Here is a 16,832-nt window from a genome sequence, read left to right as displayed (position 1 = left end):
GGGCTCCCCCGGTTCCCGGGCCCGCGGCCTCCCGCCTCCTTCCACCGGCGCGGCAGGGCCCAGGCGCGGCCGGGCCCGGCGTGAGGAGACCGGGCGGCGCGGGCCGGGAGGCGGTGAGGCGGAGCGGAGAGGCTGAGGTGGGGGCCAGGCTCTCAAAGGCCCCCTGTAACCCAGCCGGTGACTGAGGCTGCAGAGCCAGCCTTCAAATATTACTATTTTTTGACTGAGGCTGCAGACTGTGGCTTCAAATATTATTATTTTTTTAAAGGCTTGCGAGTAAATCCCTATTTATTTAAGTTACTTTAATACATAACTTCCTTTATCCCACTGCAGGGCTTACTCACCTTCAGGTGGATGCTTTTAAAGCCTCACTCATTTCAGTCATGTTACCCTGTTTCCTGAACAGTATGTTCTGAGGTATGTGGTGGTCAGCAAGAGAAGCTGGCTACTTTTAGGGGGACACTAAAGAAGTTCCGATCAGTTTTTGGGGGAATATACAGCAGCATTTGCAGGGCTGCATCAGTACGGCTTTTGCTGTGTCTGTATCTGAGTTGGTGGACATCAGCCAGATAGGTTTTAATGGTTGTGTCGTCATTGTCGTCCTACTTGGGATGATGTTGCAGGTTAGGTGCTTGTGAAATATTAATGTGAATGTGTAACTCCTAAAGCTGGTGTTTTAGAAATCTGGACGTGTTCACAGAGGAAAAATTGAGAAGATGATTTTTGGAAGATACTAATGACTTAAGGAAAATGTGTTTAGGGTAGCAGTAGTTGATGTGCTTTTAAATTAAGTGTGCTAACAGCATTGTTGCTATGCAGCTTGAACTAGCCTCTAGAAAAATGTAAGGGCCTTATTTTACAGCTGCCTTCAGAGCCCAGGCTGATTTCCCCAAGCTATTGCACAGTGAATACAGAATTCCATGTAGACTAAGTGAAATAAAGGTATCCACCTAGAATTTTCTAAGTTAGGAAATCTAGACCTTAGATTTTTTTGGTTAGAAAATCTGTTCCCTATTTAACCAGCTGATATTGTGGGATCAAAGAAGTCTTTATTTGAAAGTGCTGTATAAGGGCTTCAAGACCCTTTCCCTTTGCTTTATGTAGGAAAAAAGATACCTTAACTTAGGTTCTGGGGGAGATCCATGCTAAATTTTCTTACTGTAAAAGTTGGGTATGGTGAGCACATCTTTCACTATTCCTGTTTGCTTAGTCTGTGCATTGAAGGGCCCAGTACAGAATATTAGAAATAAATCATATTATGACATAGCCTTTAAGTTGCCTAAAGCTTGCCAGAAATATGTCCACAATTCGTATGAAATTAAAATTAGGAAATTTTAAAATTACAATAGAGTTTGATATTCTTTTTCCTGCCAATAGCAAGCTATGTATAAGTGTTATAGTGATATACCAGTATGTATAAAATTTCTATTTACAAAATATACCAACTCTGCTGTCTTGGGTGCAGAATGTCAGCATTACTCAATGATTGTCTAAGTTGCAAACAAAGTTTTTTTGTGAATGTTTGTACATTCAAAGGCAGTTAAACTATGCTGTCAGTGCCACTGAGCATGAAAATGTATGGAGCAAGATGGTGAATGGAGGTATAACTAAATACTACAAATCACAGATAAAAAGAAAATGGGGTTTTTTTCTGTGATTTGTGTACTAATAGGATTATTAAACAATGCTTCTTTAAAAAAAGCTGAACACTTTCATGGATGGTGATGCTAAATTTGTTATTTAGAAGTTTTATGTCCATTTCTGAAGGCAAAGCAAGTGGCTCACATTATCCGCACCTAAGTTATTCTTGATTTGATGCTTTGAGCTACACCTGAACATGAAGAGCAGCCCCGCTGTTTCCTTGAGGATGCAGTACAAGCAGAAATCATAGGATCATAGAATCATAGAATGGTTTGGGTTGGAAGGAAATTAAAGATCATCTAGTTCCAATCCCGCTGCTGTGGGCAGGGACACCTCCCATTAGACCAGGTTGCTCAAAGCCCCATCCAGCCTGGCCTTGAACACCTCCAGGGATGGGGCATCCACAACTTCCCAGGGCAACAGGAAGGGGCAGGCACACGTGGAAAAAGTACATAGGAAGTTTCTTCTCTGTCATCTTCTAGTACTAGTACTCACCTTTGGGCTGAAATGCAGTGGTGGAACCAGAAATGTTTTAAAAGGGAGCTGCTGGACGGCAATTGATTTCTTCTGCATTTGAAGTATGTTTTGGAAGCACCAAATTTCACTTCCTTCGCTGAAGGAAGCATGGTGAAAACTGTGTTTATCCTTGCTATGCATAAGGATTTATGGATCCTTGGACAACGATGCTATAGATCTTTGCTACTCACATGAGTAAATATACTTTTCATATATTTAGCACTTTCTGTGTCCGTGGCATTTCTGGGAAATCACTACAATGTGAATTTTAGACTTTATCTTGCTCTCTGTTTTACGGATAAGAGATGAGGGATTTTTACTTTTTTTTAAGTTCAATCTGGGGCTTCTTGCCTATTTTGAAAAAGTATTTAAAGTCTCAGTCTTGAGCAACAGAAGTGTTTTTACTTGGCTTGCTTTGTCATTTCTAGTTTTATTGTAAGCCCTACACGTTAACTTAAGAAGTGGGATATTGTGTATTCAAGAGAGATCCTTGTAACTTTGCATCTCTCTAATATTTGAATTAAATAGATGAAACTAGCAACAGTTTCTTTGCCAGGAATCGTCTCCAAAGTGCCATTTAATTGTGTGTGTGGAAAAAGCTTTAAAATTCCAAGTTAGGTGATATACCTCATCCTTAACAAAGATGAAACTGTTTAGTTAGTCTAGGTAGTAACTTGTTTGGTTAAATATGTGGTAAGGGTTCTGTATATGCTTGTATTAAAATTCTACCATGAGTAAGCAGTACATTAAATCAGACCATACTGCAAATCCTAGTCTAGGGAAGACATCAGTTGCTCAACTTTCTCTTTTTCTTGTTCTGTCATTTCATTAATCTGATATCTTGTTGGTTTTATGGGCTGAAATTCTAAAGCCACAAAACATTTTGAACAAAGGCATGAGGCTGCAGCATGATGGAGAAACCAATAAATAGGTGGAGGGAGAATAATATCCCAGTTCTGATAAGTGGGAGAAGGCTTTGGTGAAAGGTTGGCTGGCATTATTTCAGAATAGTTACTGAAATGATGCGGTGGGTAGCCAAATCCTTACCTTCTCTCTGTTTATAAGCAGCTGTCTTCTGAGAGAAAGAATCTGGCATTTAACAATGAATAGAAACGTTGAAAAATCTCATGGTCACTTAAAGACTGATGCTGAGAAGTGGTTGTAGCTCATAAAGTATGTTAAACGATGTGTGACTTGTTTGCATATTTTAATAGAGCATTGGAATTACACTTTAAAGAAGTTATATTATGCAAACGTGAAGAGTTCAGTGTTTAATTGACCATCCAGTTACTTTTATCATGTAGGAATGTGAGGTGGTTTCTGGCCAATCTGTAAGTCAGAATGAAACCACTACTCCGATACTGAAGGTAACACATTGGGAAATGTAGCTTCCTCCCAGCACAAAGAGTTGCTGATATCTCTACCACAAAATGTTCTTCTCTTATGAATATCAAGAGGCAAGGGTTTATCTGCATAGGAGGTAAACCCAGATAGAGCTGGAAATAAGTTAAACTCAAGTGCAGTTAGGAATATGAATATCTGCATGAGCAGATATCTGAAGTAGCAGTTAAAATTCGTTACTTGCTTGAATCCAAAATAGCATTCAAACGGAGACAGTAGGTTAATGGCCAAATATGTAGTACTTCATTTCCAAGAAGGGAGTAGGTATTTGTTTTGGAGTCTGCTATGTGTTTTTGTGATCTACAGGAGAAAGGGAGAAGAGAAAGGTAACGGTAGTCTGCCATTTCATGTCCTTTCTTAGGCATTTAGAGTTGTAGTGAGTTCTAGTGGTGTTTGCTTTTATCATTGCCTGTAGTGGTCTTGTGGTTTGTGTCAGTCCATAATAACATGCTAAGTGGCACCTTTGAAACTTTCTTGCTATTTGGAAAAGTCTTAAGCGTTTAATCTTCAGACTCAGAAAAACTTCATTACTTTGGTTTGTTTGTATTTGGGCAGTCTTTGGGTGCTAGAAGTTGAAGATGGAAACTTAGTAGTAATTGTGCTTTAATGTTACTAGAAGGACCTGCTAGAAATTGTGGATGCTGGTTTTTCTTTCCATTTGTTGTGTAGAACCAATGCAGATACGTAAGAATGAGATGGATTCTATTATGGCTCCTGAATCAGCAACAGATTTTTTTTAAACAGTGTCCATTTTCTGCTAGGACTTATGCTTAACTTTAGATTTGTAAGAATAGTCTCATTGAAGGCAGTTGAAGTTTAGTGGGTGCAGTGGGACTGTTTGTGTGAATAAAACCACAGAGTGCCTAGTTAATTAAAAGCGTAAAGATGAGAACTTTTAAACTGACATTATTATATTGGTACCAATCTCTGTTCAGCCTCTCAGAAGTCTTGTTTATGATGAAGTGGTGGTGTGTCAGTGCATTGGAGTGAAGGGTACTACTCAAAGGGATCTTAGTAGGGTGGAGAAATGAATGGGCTGATGGGAACCTTTTGAAGTTCAACAGAGGTAGGTACCAAGTCCTGCATCTGGGAAGAAATAACGCCGTATATCAGTACATACAGACTGAGCGCTGGAGACTGACTGGAAACAAAGTAGGTTAGCAGGAAAAGACCTGCATGACCCAGGGGAGAACAAGTTGTGATTCAGCTCTTGTGGTTAAGCAGCCCAGCTGCATACTGGGTTGCATTGGCAAGAATGCAGTCAGTGGGCTGCGGGAAGTGATCCCTCACTTCTGTTCCATGCTATGAGACTATATCTGGTGTATTGTGTCCAGTTTTGGGCTTTCCAGTGTAGGACATTGATATACTCAAGTGAGCCCAGCAGAACACTGTCAAGGTGGCTAAGGGACTGGAATGCATGATGTGTAAGGAGAGGGTGAGATGTTGACGTTCTCTCAGCTAACGTTGCTGAGAGAACTGTTCAAAAGGATGTCTTCCTGTCATCTACAAATACCTAGTGAGGGGCTCTGGAGAAGAGCCAGACTTGTTTCAGAAGTGGACAGGATTAGAATGAGGGGCAATAGACTAAGCTGGAACATGGGAAATTCTGACTAGATACTGGGGAAAAAAATTACTACGATAGTAGTCAAACATTTAAACAGATTAACCAGCAAGACTGTGGAATCTCTATCCTAGGAGATGTTAAAAACTTCATTAGACAAGTTCTTGAGCAACCTGCTCTCTTTGGACCCACTTTGAGAAGGAGGTAGGACTAGAGGCTACACAGGTGTCTCTTCCTGACAATGATTCTATATTTCTAGTACACATTTGTTTTTTAGTTACTGTGTTTTTTCTGTTTGTGAAAGGAAATAGAGAGGGGCTCCAACTCTGGTGCCCCACCTGGTAAAAATTTCCCCTGTAAACAAATTGAAGAATGCTGAAGTAGACTTTTTAGTTCAGAAGTTTCCACTATTGTAAGACAATAATAAATCCTCTTCATCTCCAAATCAGAGGTTGTGTTTTTCTGGTAGATACAAAGCTGTCAGGGTTTTTAGATTGAACAAGTTCTGGGTTGGAACCCTGAAAGTCAATCAGATATGAGATCCATAATGCTTCTTTAAGCAGCTTTTCTCTGAAATGTGGACACTATTTTAACTTCAGCATTATGGTTTATGAGATCCTTTGTACATTGCCAAAAAGAATTTTGTCTACTGTGTATTTCAAGCCATCCCTATGATTTTAGGCATGGCGAGGTTTAGACCTGTTTCCTGTAATTATGTAAAAAGGATACTGAAATGCTATTACTGTGCATCTTTGGTTTTTCAAATTCTGTCTGTGGTGTGTTTGGTTATATATTTCAGTTTGTACTGGAAAATAAGACAGAATGGATCTGTAGATCTTTGCCTTCAAACGAGTTTGTCTGTAAGTCACTTTTTAGGTAACTGAAGAATAGTTGGTTCAAACCACAATATGTTTACTAGGATGGTTTAAGAAAACTACTTATTATTCTGACTTCAAGGTGATCTTTCTGAATTGTTAGTTTACTTGTAGTTTTACGCTTGTTTATCTGAGCTATGTAGCTGTTTTTCAAGTTGTATGAATATAGTGCATTCTGCATGTCACAATAGTATTATGTAGATAGAATAAGCACTCGTATTGTGAATATTACTTAAATCTGTGATTCAAAATACTTAGCATATAACATCGATGATCATTTGACTAGACCTATGAGTTGGCCAAGTGTTAGTAGTGGGAGTATTTGTGCAGGGAAGGCAAGATGTACCACTTGTTCTTGTGTTCAGCTAATGGCATTTTTTTATGTTAATGTATATCCAGTTGAGTCCAAATTTCTAGTAGAATGGTCTATATATCAGTTGGCAAAATTCTGGGATTTTGGGAGTAAGTGGATAACAGGAAGAAGACCAACTTGGGCTCCATTGGAGTCAGGCTCATTTGGTTGTCTTTGGTAATCTCTTAAAAACTTGAGGAAAGAGAACAGTCACTGGTTACAAGACTGGGTTAGTCAGTTTAGGATTAAGGGTCAGGCTGCAGGTACCAGCTGGTACCCTCCGACCACAACTTTTCATGAAACCTAAGGGATAGTAGGAATTAGTCAATCCTTTAACCTTCCCAGTCTCCCATTCATTCTTCTGTGCTTGTTTCCAGGAGTTTGGCTTTAATAGGAAAGAAGTGTACGAGTCCTAAGGTTAGTTCACTTTACTCAGTATGAAATTTAAATAAAGTTAACGTTTTATCATAGTAAATTTGTGTAACTATAAACTGCAAGAATGTGCTGGTTAACAGTCCAGTCTTGAGTTGTCTGATGGTCTTTCAGTTGTGTTAAACTAGTGCAAGTACATAGTGTAGTTCTTAAATTATTTTCCTGTTAAACAGTTTCTGGCTTGCTTCATACTTCTAGTAAGGATTGTTTTCATTACTATACTTCATCACTTTTAAACTAATAATTGCTGCTGGTATTGAGAAAATGTTTTTAGTTAAACATTATGCAGGCTGTCTTTTTGTCTTTGATAAAATGGGTAAAACTTTGCTGCAATTTAGATAAAAATAAGCAATTTAGTTTTTTTATGGCAAAGAGTAAATTTTGAGAAATAGTTTTCTATAAGGCACTCAAGGGATGTAGTCCACTTCTTGCACTCCTGACTTATCTAGCATTTTCCCATCAGATTGTATCAGTGTTAATACTTGTAATATTTGAATTGGGTATTTCATAAAATGGTATCTGCATATTAAATAAAGTACCTCTGTGAGCAGCAAAAATAACCTTGTTTGAGGACCAGATCCTTGTCTGCTTTTTTGGTGTGTTGTAACAGAATTGTCTTAAGGCCATGGATTGCTCCTTTCTAGTCTTCAAAGTGTCCGCACAGGAGAGCGATGCTGTGAATGTCCCTGGCTACAGAAGAAGCTTTATTCAACGTTTATGCTTTAGTTGACACCATAAAACTCCAGTCAGTCAAACAGTATAACTCCAATTTGGCTATGCTGATGTTTAAGAGAGCTGAGCTCATACTGTGTGTCATTCTTCTGTTGGAATGTTAATAAGGGTTATCCTGTCTACCTTTGTCTGTTGTCACAAGACACATAGGAAACTAATTTGTGTTCATTATTTCATCATTTCTATTCATTATTAGCCAGTAAGATCAACAGTGCATTGGGAAAGGAATGACTAATGATTGTATAAGTCTAGTTATTTTGAAAATCGAGGTTTAAGGTGACGTGCCTTCAGATTCTGAAATACATTTTGTGCAGTGTTTAATGAAGGGGAGAAAAAACCCCAAACCCCACAAATGCATTAGTCCATATTTTAGTTTAGTTCAAGCGAAACATATATCACTTTTTATTTTTAGCTGAAAGTGAACTGTGAGAAAGTCTTTTTAAGTTTTTGCTATATTAGGATGTGTTCAAGTACAGGAGGCTACTGTGAAATAAGTTAGCATATACAAATGGAAATCTTGATAGCTGGGTTGTATTTGCTGCCTTTCTGGAATCTCTTAGAGCCTTCATGGTGTTTAGGTAAGCCCTCCACTTTGGAATAAGGGTGTCCATATGGGAAGCTGGTACAGAATAACTGTTCTGAGCTATTTCTACATGTCTGCAAACTGTGGGACTGTGACTGAATTAGCATACTCAATTTAAAATGAGCTGAATCCTGCGATTCCCTTATATATAGAATTACTAGCAACCAAAGTAGGGTAGGTAGACTTGCAGAAATGACAGCAGAATCTGCCTCAAATGGGCTTGTGTGTTCATAGAAAGACTAATTCAAAGTGAGGTTCAAATTGATTATACTTTACCTGCAAGGTTTTTCAGTTGTTTCACATCAAAGACAGAACTGTGCGTAAAAAGATAAGGAAAATGCACCCAGCAAAAGGGCTTGTTCATTTAGTCTTTCCCGAACTGGATTATTCAAAATGGGAATCCCTTGCACTGTGCCCATTCTGATGTTTAGTATCTCAGTGGCACTCAGGTTGGGGCAACTCCTGCCCACAATTAGTGCTCCTAGGTACTGTGAATAGCTTGCATAGTTAGACATAGCTTACGAGTGTGTAGGGGCCCTTACACCAACAAGTAGAGGAGTATCAGTATGCTGTTATGTACACCGCTTTGGTGACAGAGCCTTACCAGTTTAACCACACTATCCCTTGGTGAGACAGGCAATGATTGTATAACTGCACTTAGGGCTGATGCCAGCAGAGCTGTGTCACTTACACCTCTGCGTGCCCGTGACTGACGCAACGATTTTGTCAGAAATAGTTTAGACAGGCACTAGAGCTGAAGTTTCAAAATTCTTTTAAGTTGTCCTAAGGCAATGCCAAGAAGCAGTGTCACGTTCCTCCTGCAGCTTGCTCTCCTCTTCCCACTTTTCTGCTCCTTCTCTTTCTTGCAGTGTTTGTAGTGAATCAAATGAGGGAATTGGGTTAAAATGAAAAATTGTTTTAATTCGGGTGTTTGCCATGCAGTTGTGTAGAACAACTTGCCCCCTCCTTTACATTAGTCCTACCAGGATCAGGAGGAAAGTAGGACCTTGGCAGCTGTTAGACTGGCTTGAGTTGGCATGGAAGTACAGTCTTCACTTATGTTTTTTTGGTAGAGTGATATTTTAACAGCTGAGCTTTAGCAAGAATAGGTATTTAGATATCTTAAATGTAAATAGTTTTAGTAAAACTTGGAGATGCTCTGGGTCTAACTCCTGCAGAATGAAGATGGTTTTAATATTTGAGATATTTTGGGCAGGAAAAAACTTCACCTCATTATTGTTCTTACACAGAAATGCTCATAATGATACAGAATTTTAAGGCTGGCACAGGTTTACTCTCTTGTTAAGACAGTTTATTAAAGAATCTTACCATGATGCATTTAATAAGTAAAACTGTGAAAAATACGAGAATTCTAGTCTGAGCCTATTACCAATACTGCAGAATTGACATGGTATTCATATTTATAGCTCCTTAGATATATTAAGATACAAGTTACATATTACTAACATAGCATATTGATCAGTAAATGAAAAAAAATAGTTAGGCTGCAAAAATAATCTCAAATTTTTACTATATCAGACGTAACTCTAGAAAATGCATGTGAATACAGTGAGATGAAATAGAATCTGAAATGTGGAAAAACTTGCAAGAGTTAAATTGTTAGTAGAGTCAAAGAACGTGGGAATGTTTTAAGAAAAGGCATTTCTTTGTGTTGACCTTTCCTTACCTAGGAAAATGGCTCTTTAATGTGCTTAAGACAGACTTGTTTCCTCTCTTCTCCTTGCCCTGTCCCAAATTTAGGATTGTCTCTCAGATGAGCGTTGCTCAGTGCATTGAAGGTCAGCAAGAGCTTGCTCTCTCTGAGAATGCAAATGTGAGCTGCTGATTTCAACTGATAGTGCAGTGTGTGTATACCTCATAGCTGTGACAGTGGTAATTATGTGGCATTTCTGCTTCTCCTCTTAATAATGACAAGCTTCAGTGTTTTAGGGCTCTGGAGATGCACTTAATTCTGGCTTTTAAACTGGAGTGAGTCTGAAAAAATACCTCCAAAGTATTGAACCATTCCTTCTTCCTTGGTAGCTCTTTGTGACTAGGGAAAAAAAAAAAATCAACAATTTTACAGACCTCAGTATTTTTGAAGTTGAATTTGCCATTTTGCTGTAGGACAGTGTCCTGCACTTTACTTCCAAGTAGAGTGGTAGATCCTGCCTTTTTGCTGTTTTCCTATTTCTTGTAAAAGAGTGACGCGGATGCTAAGCGGATGCAATGTATTTATCCTGAGCCACTCCGTGGTAGCAAAGGTTTAAGAAGGTAGAGTGCTGGTTTGACAAGAAGTAAGGCCTGGGGGTGGCTGGTGGTTAACTTCTTAGACCTATCAGCCGAAAAGTTGTGCTTTTGTTAGAATCCTCTCTTTCTGGCACACCAGTGAAGTAGAGAGAGCCGAATCGTTTGGACTAAGTTGAGAGAGTTAATGGTATCATAGCAGAAGGGTGTAAGAAAATAATGTGGCAATTATGGCAAAACAAAATTTGAATACTTATCCACAAATTTGCAAGGAGTTGGTAAACAGGATAAGAATGAACTTGGATTTGGTTTTGAAGTTATTAATTTAAATAATTGTTTAATGGATTAAACTGCTACTGAAAGGTTGAGATTTTCTGCTCAACACTTATGTTGACTCGGAGTACTCACGGCCTTTTGCAAAAATAGCATTATATGGATTTCATTATGATAATCAATCAGATGATTTTTTTCTGTAACTCTCTTGGAATATGTTTGCGCCAGATTTTGGTGCAGAGTAGGATTGTTGTGGTAGAATATAAAACAGGGGGAAGGGTAAAAAGAGTTTTGAGATGCTAGTTAGTTCATGGTACCATAGCTTAATTTTGCTAACGTGGCTTTAGACTAGGGTGAAGTATTTCTTACTTAATTTGACTTATACTGATGCTATAAGGATTGATATTTAATAAAATGTTTGGATGTTCAAAACTACCTACTTTTTTACATTTGTAAGTCATAGCTGTATTAAAGTAACTAAATTTTGATTAGATTTTAGGAAGGTTAAAAAGTGTTTATTGCCAGTTTACCTCATAGAAGAATCAAATAATAATTTAAAAAATCTCTCTGAAAGAAAGACAAATAAAAATACTTTTTTCTGTTGGTGTGATTGGGAAATAATTAGTGATGGAAAACATTTTAAGTGCATGCCCTCTCTCGCAAACTAGTGGACTTTGTTCCTGGTTGAGAAAACCAGAGACATTTTTCTGATTTATTCCTTAATCTTTGCTGAAATCTTGGCATGTACATTCTTTAACATTTTTGTCACTTATTAAAACTTAATGTGTAAGTTGTTAGTCTTAAAGTACTAAATGGTTACAGAGTTTTAATACTTAGTTGCTTTTATTACAACTTTTTTTCTGTTGGGTTTTTTTTTTTAAACATACCTATGTTTCTAGAGTTTTCTATTAGTTATTTTTTGTAAAAACAAAGTAGATTAAAGTAATAGTACTTTATCCAGTATTGAGTATATTTCCCTTAAGATGGAGGAAAATCATGTTACAGAACCTATAAAAATCACAGACTGCAGAGAGTGAATTGCCTACGGAATAGCAAGATTTTGTTTGGGTTTTTTTTTTTACACACAGAGTTATTCAGAAGTAACCACTGGGTTTTTAATTCCAAATCTAATTCTATTTAAAGCATGGTGTTTTTTTTGTTTGTTTGTGTTGGCTTTTGTTTTTATAAATCCGTTTAATTCATTTTGACATTATTTTAGCCTTTTAAGAAAGTGACATGATGAATTGAAGCTATTCATATGGCTAATAAACTAAGTTGCTAAATAATTTCACTTCCTTTTTCGTTCTGACCATAATATTTTAAAATATAGTATGGATGCATAGTGGAAAATTTGGCCTGTTATATTTCTTTAGAGTAATTTGATTATGCACGGATCAAAGATCTAATGTTAAGATAAAGTTGGGGGGGGGGAGTAAGTCGAGCTGATTGGTTCTAGAATAACCTCAATCAAAATTTCTTTGTTGTATGACATCATCATCTGGTATTAAGTTTATAATGTGTTTTGTAGCCATGACTGACATGGGGATTTTTGAGGGGCTTGGGGTTGGTTTTTTTCTTCCCCTCAAGAGGTTTCAATATAGAGATCAAAAACTGCTGGCAATGTAAATCAAAAAATTACAAACAAACAAAAAAATCCTAAGTCCTCAAAACATCTGATTCTTGCATTTTTGCTTAAACCTACCAGTATCCATCCATATATTGCCAGCTCTGATGTTACTCGAGGTTGACTTTTTTTTTCTGATAGCCTACTTGTCAAAATAACTGTAGAATTTGGAGGCTTTTTGGAAAGTCTAAAAACTTCCTATGCATTTGGAATTCCTACTTTTAAAAAAAAAAGGTAATTTCATTGAACTTCAGTCTTCAGGAAGTAGACTTATCTATAGATTTAACTTGGAATATATATATATATATTTGTAAATGGAGGGGAAAAATGTTTAGAAGAACAGTGCAATTTTATCACCTTGTCTTAATGTACTCCTGTAATGTTGATATGTTATAGTTTTGTCTTGGGTCTCTTTTTGCTTTTTATCTTCTGTGAAGGAAAACTTTGATTTTTAAGAGTGGAGGTACTAGACTAGTGAAAAGGATAATAGGACATGGATTAGACATAAATAAGAGCGATTCAAAGGCAGACTGGAGAGAAGGAGATGGTGTGGAAGGCTCAGGAGAAACAGTGGGTTAACTGCAGAAAGAAGGCAGCCCCTTTTATTGAGGAACTCCTTGTTAAGGCCTGTAGGACATGGTGAGTAAAAAGAACAGAAGAGCTTGTCTGCTGAGAGTAATCCTTTAAGGTCCAGAACTGTTCTCTAAAACGATTTTAGTGGAATTGGAGAAGACTTGTGGGATAAAGTCTTCACAGTGGCAGAACTTACTCTTCAAAGTTTCTGCTGGAGTGGATTGTGTGTTCTATACAACGGAGATAGATACAAAATAAGTCAGTGTAATTCTGGATTATTTTTGTTTAGGAGGAGGCAAGCAAAGACAAGTCAAAATATCATCGATCAGTAGCTACTGTGATAAATGGGATTGAGTATCCAATCTTCAGGAGATGCTTACAGAACAACTCTTCATGAACGATTGATTCCTTTGGGTTTCGTTTTAGAGATAAGGGTTTTGTAACGGGTGAAAGTGACTTATATGAATCTTTCCCAACTTTTCTGCATCATGCTTTTAGTTGAATCTCCATGATTGGGTTTAATCTCCACAAGGCAGAATAAAATTGAGTGAGCGTGACTATAGCAATGCATAAAGAGTCTCGGCAGTTGGGGTGGTCAAAAAGATGACAAATCTTTTGACTAGAGCCTTAGCATGAAGCAAAGGATGTGTTTAAAAAGGAAAAAAGACTATGCATAATCCAACTAGAATATGAAAAAAAAAAATGAGGGAATGATATCATGCATTGTGTAATATGTTGCATTAACACTCCTTTCTTTTTTGTTGGTCTTGATCAAAATAATTTTCAGATGCGATAGTGGGAAGTTCTGCTTGTGTAGTGTTGGATTTGTAGATTCCAAGAAAGGGATTTTGGTGTCGGTGGAGTGTTTTCATGTTGGTGAGAAAGCTGGTGTTACAGAACTTAACTTTTGAGATTATGGAAATAAATGCTTCTAGTGATGGCATGGCCCAGATATTTCAGGAATTGCTAGCCCAGGGATTTAGTCACCAAATTGTTACTGAATCAACAGGAGGTGATACTATTTTAGACTCGGTATGGAAGCATAATTAGGTCTTTGTAGAAGACCTGCTTCTGGAAAATTAACTTATGTTGCGAAATCACAAGTTGATTCATAAATTTTGTGCTAAGATCGTTGTCGTCAGAGGAACTCTTTTGGACAACTCTGGTGTGGTAACATTTTAGAGACAGTTCGAATGATTACGGTGGAGGCCAGGGATTTATTCTGTTAGAACTGCTAAAATTAGGTGATTTTATCCTATGTGATCCTCATTAAAGGAAAATATTTTAGGAAAACACTCCAGATTTAATTGGATGAATAATCACTTCAGTGAAGTTAAATATTAGTTATTACTTTAGGGATGAAGGAAAAAGCAATAATTGGCAAGGTCAAGCTGGGTTGCACCTTGAAAAAGACTATCAGAATAGCATGAAAAAGGTTCTTCAGCTATGTGAATAAAAAAAAAAGCATTTGTTATATGGAAGGCATGGTAGAATTTAAGCATGAACTCAAAATTAAATTAATGTTTACACTGAAACAGTGTAATGCAGCCTGCCGTTTCTCCTCAAGGTTCTGTAAAAAGGAAATAAGGGCATGGAGATAGCTACAACCGTAGTAAAAAAAGCAGTGATCTCAAACAGGGGGACTTGGATCACTGACTCCTGAAAGAAACTGAGTTTAGGAATAGGATGGATGTGTGTTTCGTTTTTACCAAATTTATGGAGTCAGGAAGGACTTGTGAAAAACAGTTAGTGTGGTACTAACTGAAATAGGAATATGAAGGTGAATATCAAGGCTGCTACAACAGCGTGCAGGGCAATGAAGAAAAGTTAAATGCTAGGTAGAGAATAAGCAAGTTGCAGCATGGGTTAACCAGAGATTTTATCATTTAAATTAATTCCTTTTAATACTGATTCAGTCCTCAAGATGGAAAGTTACGGGTTTGCTTGCAAAGAACAAGAACTCCTGCTGTCAACTTGGAGCTTACCAGGTGAAGTTGACAGGAGCTTACTAGTTGGCAGAGGGAGAGAAGGAGAACCTGAATTGACCTTAGAATGACTACATTACCAGAGCAGGTAATTTTAGTGACTTGTTAACTGTGTTGGTTATTTAAACCAATATGCTGCTTTGTGAGCTAGGAGGTAAAGCAGAGGGGCAGTACCACTGAAAGCATAGTGTGCTAGCTGAAGAGGACAAAACCTTCCATAGGAAGCCTTGCTGGGACTCTGTCACTTTGCCTGAACCTCGTGTCACGCTGCCACTGAAGGTGGTAAATTTGGTCTTAAGTTATGCTGGTTGTGATGTATTTTCAGTGAGTGCAACTGAGTGCTCATGGCACAGATTCTGAGACTCCATTTAACTTCATTTATGCAGGGCTAGTCAGGCGATCATGGGACATAGAGTGGAGAAAATCTTAAAAAATAAGTATGGCAAGATTAAAATTTTAGCTTGTTTAGAGCAAAATTAATGCTGAAGAGCGTAACTTATATATACCATATATTTTGTGAGTGAAACAAATACTAGAGATATGAAGAAATGCTGAAGCTGGGAAACCATTCTGTCGGCGGGTGTGTGGGGGGCGTAATAGTAACTTTACCTAAATTGTAGCTTAGAAAGCTTTTAACAGTTGCAGTTGCGAGGTTGTAGAATGAGCTGCTGGTTGAAATAGTGAGCAAAAAATCTTAAAAGTAGGGTTGGGAAGCTTGCAAGAGAAATGTGTTGCTTGTGCTTGAGTTTGGATTCAGAGAGGGATTTTCCTGCAGGAAATAAAATAAATTTAAAATATGTTTAAAAATTATTTCATCGGTTCTATTAAGACTTCCTTTGCTGTCTTAGCTAAGGTCATAAAAGACAACTTAAGATCTGATGCTGAGCTTAAAACAAAAAGCTAGTTTATAGATATAAATCAGTAAAACAGAACCATTACTAAATACTGGCTTTTGATTTTGGAGGTGCCTGGCGCGTTCGCACTGGTGAATCTTTGTATTTTGAAATGCAGGACTTCGTCTCAGCTATGCATAGAGTTGTTTACATGGTGAAACTTTTTTTTTATTTAAACTTTGGATTTTTTTTTTTCTATCTGTAAATATCTCTGCTCAGAAGAGCACCCTTCTGGTGGGGGAGACTGAATCTATAGAACCTTTACAAGAAGGAAGTAGAGAACTTCCCAGCTGTTGTTCAGTGAATTCATCGTCCTTAATGGTTCATTCACATCATCGGTAGATCGAAGACACAGTTGATGGCAACCATCAGCTTTATCTGTCTTAACTCTTCTCTCTGACCTGTCAGCAGCCAGGTTTACTCTGAAGGAGAAACGCAGCTGCTCAGGTTTTTTGGCGTAGAACTAGAGTTGGAACAATTTTAAAGGATCTGGGAAGATGATACGAGTTCTTGGAAAAAAAATAGGATTCAGGAAATCTGTGTTGCAGTCAGTGAGCATGGTATACAGAAGTAGCAGAATGGACAAACCCATAATTAAACTTCATGGTATGTCTTTCTAAAAGGAGATTCTGCTTTGCATCTCCCCAAAAAAGTTCCTGGCTGGAGGATTTGTATGAATTTCACTAATGCTGCTCTCTGGACTTAGAAAGCAAATTCAATGGATTGAATACCTCTTGCTAAATGCTTCTGAGAATCAGTTTCTGGAAAACATATGGTTTTTTTCAGTATCAAAATACAGTGTTTTTATTTTGTAGGCAAGTTGATAGGGGGTGTGAAAACGTTGAGGAGGTGACAATGAAATTCAAGTGTATAAATAAATTGTGCCTTACATCTAAATATTAAAGATAAACATGATCTTAAACAAGACTACAGTATTCTGTTTAGATCATCGTATTGTTTAAAAATAGCTAGTGCTCTATTTGGGGAAGCCTTTCTGTATTCCAGTGAAAGTGACAATCATGTCTATTACTAATTAACTTGCTCTAAACAAGAAAAAAAACCCAATGTATAACTTGGTCAAATTGGTTTATAGTTTAAGGTATGTAGACTTAATTGCTGATTTGAAAGATCACGGTCTTTTTAA

General features: G+C 37.5%; 1 protein-coding gene across 1 annotated transcript in view; it reads left to right on the top strand.

The window, feature by feature from the left end:
* UBE2K (ubiquitin conjugating enzyme E2K) overlaps positions 1 to 16,832 on the top strand; it is a 44,717-nt gene that overhangs the window by 795 nt on the left and 27,090 nt on the right. The window lies entirely within an intron of this gene.

This window comes from Calidris pugnax, unplaced genomic scaffold, assembly GCF_001431845.1.
Source record: "Calidris pugnax isolate Ruff unplaced genomic scaffold, ASM143184v1 scaffold349, whole genome shotgun sequence".
NCBI lineage: Eukaryota > Metazoa > Chordata > Aves > Charadriiformes > Scolopacidae > Calidris > Calidris pugnax.
The sequence above is the reverse complement of the archived record's forward strand: the minus strand, read 5'-3'. Positions and strand labels throughout refer to the sequence as shown.